Source organism: Alligator sinensis, unplaced genomic scaffold (genome assembly GCF_000455745.1).
Source record: "Alligator sinensis unplaced genomic scaffold, ASM45574v1 scaffold502_1, whole genome shotgun sequence".
Classification (NCBI taxonomy): Eukaryota; Metazoa; Chordata; order Crocodylia; family Alligatoridae; genus Alligator; species Alligator sinensis.
In genome coordinates, this window is record NW_005841896.1 from 2022470 (window position 1) to 2029705 (window position 7236).

A 7236-nucleotide genomic window follows, 5' to 3' on the forward strand; every position below is an offset into this window, starting at 1 on the left:
AGGTCCCCTACCATGTCATCCCCCGTTGCCAATACCAGATCCAGTAAGGCATTCCCCCTAGTGGGACCGTGTACCTCCTGTGTCAGGTGGAGATCCTGTACACAGGTTAGAAACCTGCGTGAGCGGTGGGACTTTGCATGGCTCACCTGGCCCCTCAATATGCCCACAGACTTTCAGTCCCTCTCCCAGGGCTCGTCTCATCTCTCACTCAGATCCTCTCTCTCTGGGCTTGTCTTGCCTTTCAACTGGGCCAAGGTACTCAGCCCTTCTCTCAGTGTTCTCCTTGTCCATCAACAGGCCCACAAACTCTTGGTCCCTTCTCAGGCCTCTGGACCCCACACTAGGTCCCCAGGAACCTCCTCCATTCAGAAGCAGCAGCCTTCCTGCCAGGTGATGTTCCTACACCAGCTCCCAAGATGTTACTCCCAGCCCTGCTCTCAGGATCTGGGCTTATACCTAGTCTATGTCCAGCCCTCCTCCAACCAGAAGACTCCCTTCACCCAGGTGACTCCTTTGATCAGGCATAACCACACCTGCCAGGCCCCTGGGTCAGCTGACTCAGCAGTTAGCCCTGACCCCCACCTGCCGGTGGCTCAATAAGCTGCCTGACCTCGTAAAGTGGCAGGCACATCAAGTGTCCTGCCACAATGACTCACCTGTGGCCCAGTCTTGTAAAGTCCTCATCAGATGTTTAACTCCATTCATATGAGTAGTTTTACTGAAACAAAGCAATTTTTTTTAATTTTAGAGCTTTATTCCAGATTACACTGCACTGCACTACAGTCAGCAGGTGACAAAACTGGCCTTCCCAGCCTACCAAACAAAGTAAAGGCTTCAAAAAAAGAAGAAATCAAAAAGAAAGACAGAAGGTGCTAGGGGCAAAATGCTAAAATACTCCAAGTTCTACCCTGCAAATAATATGAATTTCCATCTGTTTGAGAAAATAAAACCTAGCACCACCCCTGGAAGACGTGTCTTACATTTTTAGCTACTAGTAATTAAACTAAAATCCATTCTGTGAATTTTGGACACACTTATAGATTGTTTAATTAGTGTAAGATACACACCAATCTGATGCCATCTGGCTCATTCTTCTTTAAAGGAAAAGTAGCCAGATGAGCCATCTGACATTTTATAAAATTAAGTAGTACTTCTAAGCTCAGATAAATTCAGATATACGTCTGCCCACTTGCATAATGAGATTGCTAGGATAAGCAATGTAAGTTTAAAATTCATGTCACACCATTTTAGAGCCCATCCCAAAGTCAAAACTGATTTTCTAATTCTGAAGTGAAGCTTGCAGCATGTTGTATGTATGTCAATAATGTTCACACTTCTTTATGAAGTACAGCATGCCAACTGTCCTGTGCTCCATCCCCAGGCTAGCAGTGACATTGTATGTCATGGCTTACATGTGACAGCCAACAGCAGGTGTGCAACAAGCCTTTGAGCTTAAACAGCTAGCAACCACTGAAAACCAGGACAACACATAAGAGGCCACAACTCCGAGCAAATCAACCTCTATACGTCTTGATCATTAATGTAAGAGAAAGTAGTCTGAGATGTACATGGAGTGTAGGCTTTTCTCTTACTGTGTATGTATTGATCTTTGAAAAGATCAATTTTTGCCCTCCTTTTCTAAAGCCTTTTTTATACATAATCTCAGACCCTGAAATAGAACCTACACTTCAGAGACTTCTGTTTCTGGATAAGTACATTCTGGGCTGGATCCTACATGCTGATGAAAACTACTGTATTCATAGGATTCTCAGATGCTTGCACCTACTGAAAAAGCAGCTCTTTTTCAAAGTAGCTCAAGTTTCATACAAGAGAATTAAAATAATTCCATAAATCTAAACAAAAACATATCCTTCTCAGCAAAAGGAATTTAAATTACTTTATTTTTTAACAGCTATTGTTCATATTGAAAAGCAAGCATGCAATAAAAAAATAGAGATAAAAAGGTTGAGGGAGATATCAAAGAGATGCAAATATGAAAAACCATTGCTCAGGTTCCATGTTTCTCAGAATTACACAGTACAGAGAAGACCCAGACAGCACAGGAGAAGAGATTGCAGCTTCAAAGAATATAGCATTTCCATCTCTGGGGCTAACACCAACCCCTCTGCAAAGTTTTAGCTTGGCCTGCCTACAATACAGGGAAATGGACACAGCCAGGCTGCTGCAGGAGAATCAAAGGCTGCAAACAGATGTTGCATTTATCTGAGGATAAACCATTTTATCCTCAGACAAAGTGCAACGGTACAGACATCTACGTCCATTGTCCTGGTATAAATCCTAAAACATGTTTCTAGATAAGAGGGAGTATCGATATCCTGGCATACTGCAAAGTATGTCTGTACAGTTATCCTGGGACTGAATCAATGGCAGAAAAGCAGCACTGTATTTAGCTGTTCATAGATTCATAGACATTAGGGCTGGAAGGGACCTCGGAAGATCATCGAGTCCAGCCCCCTGCCCAAAGGGCAGGAAGTCAGCTGGGGTCATAGGATCCCAGCAAGATAAGCATCCAGTTTCATCTTGAAGGTGTTCAATGAAGACGTTTGAACCACCTCCGGTGGCAGGCTGTTCCAGACCTTGGGGGCTCAGACAGTAAAGAAATTCTTCCTTATGTCCAGCCTGAAACAGTCTTGAAGTAGTTTGTGACCATTCGACCTCGTCATCCCTTGGGGCACTCTGGTGAACAAACGTTCCCCCAGATACTGGTGGTCACCCCTGATAAACTTGTAGGTGGCCATCAGTTCACCCCTGAGCCTGCGCTTTTTCAAGCTAAAGAGCCCCAGGGCTCTCAGCCTGTCATCGTAGGGTCTGCTTCCCTGACCTCTGATTATGCGCGTGGCTCTTCTCTGGACTCTCTCAAGCTTCTCCACATCCTTTTTGAATTGTGGAGCCCAAAACTGGACACAGTACCCCAGCTGCGGCCTCACTAAGGCCAAGTACAGGGGGAGAATGACGTCCTGGGATTTGCTTGAGAAGCATCTATGGATGCAAGCCAGCATTTTGGTCGCTTTACTAGCCGCCGCATCGCATTGCAGGCTCATGTTCATCTGGTGGTCAATGATGACCCCTAAGTCTCTTTCTTCCATAGTGCTAGCCAACGTAGCACTGCCGAGCCTATAAGGATGCTGCGGATTTTTTTTCCCAAGGTGCCCGCCTATCTTCTGGTGTGGATGCTTTGCCCCAAAGTTTGGTGTCATCGGCGAACTTGGCCAGTCCGCTTCTGACTCCAGTGTCCACATCATTAATGAAGATGTTGAAAATTAAAGCCTGATTAGAAGAGTGATGTGTGTATATGCCAGGCCCAAGATATTTTTGTTCTAGGATAAACACGGGCACAATTTATCCAGGGACAAATGAAATGCCTGTTCCTAGGCACAGATTAGCTGTTCACATGGCATGCTTTATTACTTGGCTTCAAAGACTTAGCTAGTGAATCTGGGGGCTGTGTTTCACCTGGTCTTGTGTTCTCTCACTGGCACATGTGCTCAGAAAGCTTTGTGCAGGAGTCAATCATGGTATTTGTAGATTCTTTGTAACCAATTTTAAAATCTAATTTTTTTTAATACTTTAGTGGGTTAGGTCTATAATGCACATGGAACCTCTCCCCAAAGACCCCCGCCCAACACATTACAACCTTTATGGGTATCATTCACCACTCTATTCTACATTGGGAACATGTGTGTGCACTTTTTGTATTTATATTGTTCCCATTACTGTGATGTCTATCTGGTGGGTGGCTGTAATGTACAATGGGGCAAAGCACAGTTTTCCCACCAGACATTTTGAATACCTCTGCTTATTTTTAAAATGTACTCTGTAAAGAATTTTTAAAATTATGCTTTCCCACAAAAAAAGAACGACGTTTAGCACTTTATCTACATTGTACTGTTTTATATACATGCAATCTGATGGAACAGAAGTAAGTCTGGAAATGCAACAATATGATGTTGTGAAAAGATAAGATCTTCAAAAAATTAAAGTCTCCCTCTATAATCAAATAACTCTTCCTGTACAGCTAACTGTACACAAGATCTGATTTAATAAAATGAAACAAATGTTAAATAAGTCTCTCTCATCCCCTTTTTGCAATCTTAATTTAAACACAACACAAATATATTGAAATAAAATCTGTTCAACAAACTATCAAAAATAAGTCCTGAAAAATCAGCCTTTAAAAGTATTTAATTGTGCCCCTCTGGCGATATCATTTTTCAGCACTGTAGTATGGTTTTCTCCTCAAACCTCACTTGCCAATATTTCTTGAAAAGTTTGAAACGGAACATTTATTCGCAGCATAGCTATAAATGCTCCCACTCAACACCAAGGTGATGCAATTAAAAGCCTTGTGAAATACATAATGTAAAACATTCTCAAGCCAAATAACGTGCTCTGAAATCCTGGTTCTGCATTCCTCGAGCACCTAAACTCTTACTGACTTCAGTCACAGCATGAGTACAGGAATAAACAAGGATCAGAAGACTCCCATTAAGGTGTAGCTGTCCTGCAAGCCCTAAATCGATTTGCAGACAAGTTTTGCAGTTCTCTCTCCTGAGCAGACCGGCCAGGATGAGGGGACCCTGTTCAAAGTGACAGACGTTGCCCACCGCACTTTTGACGCACACACTTCTTCAGAAAGAGAACCAGCACACAGACTTCGGTAGCTTATGGCAACCAAAGAGCCAATGACAGAGAGCAGTAGTGTACGCTGCCATGGCGATCCCAGCTCTTCTCCATGGCAGCAGCAGCAGCAGGATTTGGGAGTGCAGCTAATACTGATTGCCAGACTGCTGCATGGCCCATGATGTGTCTGTGTTGTAGAGGATGGTGGGTGAATAAGGCAAGAGGTAAAGGACCCTCCCTTTCAGTCATCTTAACAAAAGGTTCTCCTAAAAGGCACTTGCTCACCAGCCCCCATGTCCCATACACACAAAAATCAAAATACAGATGCTCTGCCAGGTGCCCCTCTGTATTTCTAAACTCCCTTTATTCCCCAAATGAGTGTCCCTTTTATCTAGAAGTCACCCCCTCTAGAAAGGAAACATGTGAGCCCTGAATGCAACATGAAGCACGTGTTGCAAACCATTCTAAAAATGCAAAGCACCTCAGGGATGATATCTGAACCTGGCTTTGCATAAACACAAACACACCCTAAAGACTAGGGCTGTTACAGCAGTAGGCAAAACACTGCACATGCACATGCATAACAATTGCAAAGCTGAGCGGCTGCAAAGCAAAGTAGGTTTCAGTCAGGGATGTAGTGCTAGCAGCCAGAGATGTTCAGGGACCACAGGCACCAAGCCTGAACCAACAGAAGTCAATGATAATAATCCTGCCACTATGCTCAACTAAGGGCCCAAAGTTTGCGAACTCACTCAAGTCCATGCTGGCTCCATAAGAACATACAAACAGCCACTAACTGGGTCAGATTATAGGTCCATCTTGTCCAGTTGCCTGTGTCCACCGAGGAAGACCCCCAGGGACTGCAGGGCCATTTTCCTGTCCCCTGTCCATTCACTAAGTAGTGCCCACTGGCTCTTTGGACTCATTCAGGGGCCAGTGGGCACTGTCCAATGTGATCTGCTCCATGTCCCACCGCAGTGAACTTATTTTTAAACTTCAGTCCCACCCCTGCTTTGTTCTTTTGTTGTCCCCAAGTAATCAGACGACATATATCCATCCCTCTATTAACAGAGGAACTAACTCTTGCTCTGAGCCTAAGACCCATGCCCCCAGCAGGTGTCAAACAGGCCTGTGTCGCACAGTGGAGAACCCCCGGGGACTGTCAGGCAGTTTTCCTGACTCTTGTCCAGTCACATCTCCAGGCAGAGTTTTACTGGGCAGCGTCCACTGGCTCCTTGGACTCAATTCAGGAGCCAGTGGGTACTGCCCGGTGTGCTCTGCTCAGTGTTCCCCTTGGGGCACTCATTCTGAACTGCTGGCCCTCACTTCCATCCCTGTTTTGCCTTTTTTTTGTCCCAAAAAAGGAGTTGTTACTTCCTCAGAGGCTGCTCTAAGAGAGGTGCATCATTCTTCTTGGTGAGTAATGGCTCATGATCCCTTGAAAGTAACAAATAAGCCTGTGTCCCACAGTGGCAGGAAGTGGATGCTGAAAGGGAGAGTGAACTGGGTCTGACCAAGGCTTTCCCCCCATGGCTCATCTCTCGTTTGCAGCCTCCAGCACTCTAGGAAGCTCTGTTTCTGAGGCTGTGCCCCCAAATCCTGTACTCAACAGCTGTTGATGCCCCTTTCCTCCGAGAACGTGTCCAATCCTTATGCTGAGATCCTCAAGTTTGTTTAACCTCGAGGCACCCCTGGGAAAACACCAGCTCTTCCTTTCCTCACGTGGTTGGAGCGCAGGAAATCCAACGGGGCCCTTCATCTTCGGCTGAGAACTCAAGAGAGTCCGCAACAAGGCAGGTGGCTTCCCATGCTCTGGGATGCTGAGGGGAAGTCACCGACCGGGTTGCTCTTGCGAGCCCAGCTTGCCCACTAGCCCGGGGCTGACACCACTGAAGGATCTGAAGGCCTCCCACCCCGGGGCAGCCTGGCAGAGAACCGCTGCCCTGCAGCAGCATTTCTCACCCTGTGGGCCACGACCCAAAAGCAGGTTGCGGGAACAGAAGAAAGGGGCGTTAAAAACTTTAAAAAGGGAGCAACAAACTTAAAAAAAAAAAACCCAACAGATTCTCCTTTCAAGGAGAAAAACAGGGGAAACCATGGCTTGTCCCTTGCAGCCAGGGCCAGCTTGCGGGGGGCTGCTTGGGGTCTCCCCATGCCCCGCACGCTGGGGGGGCGGCGGCGGGTCGGGACTGGTCATCGACATTTCCAAGTGGGTCCTGGTACTAAAAGGGCTGCGAAGAGCTGCGCTAGAGCCTAGAAAAAGAGCCAGGAGGACCAGGCGGGCGCTGCCAGAGGAGGCCAAGGGGGGGGGCATGTCCCCGGCTTGAGGGGCCGCAGAGTCGCCCTTGAGCTGCCCCAGAGCCAGCTGCCGGGCGGCAACACGGGGGAGCGAGGTGCCCCCGGGCGCCCACCCTCCCCGCGCGGCGCCTGCTGGGAGCCGAGCAAGCTCCCGCTTCTCCTGCCCCCTGCACCACCTCACAAACTTTCCCGGTGCCCGGGCGGGAGGGCGGGGTGCTCACCCCCCGGGCCCCCACAGGCGAGAGGGGCGGCCGGATGCCTACCTGTAAGGGATCCAGTCCGCCTGATGCTTAGAAG

General features: G+C 47.2%; 1 protein-coding gene across 4 annotated transcripts in view; it reads right to left on the reverse strand.

The window, feature by feature from the left end:
- Positions 1-7236, reverse strand: part of TUB (tubby bipartite transcription factor) — a 320112-nt gene that overhangs the window by 119125 nt on the left and 193751 nt on the right. The window contains exon 1 of one of the 4 annotated variants that reach the window (XM_025197423.1): positions 7203-7224. The exons of the other annotated variants lie outside the window; for them this stretch is intronic. The gene's annotated coding sequence lies outside the window, so the exon portion shown is untranslated. Of the gene's footprint in view, positions 1-7202; positions 7225-7236 lie in introns of those variants that run through there. 4 annotated transcript variants of the gene reach the window in all.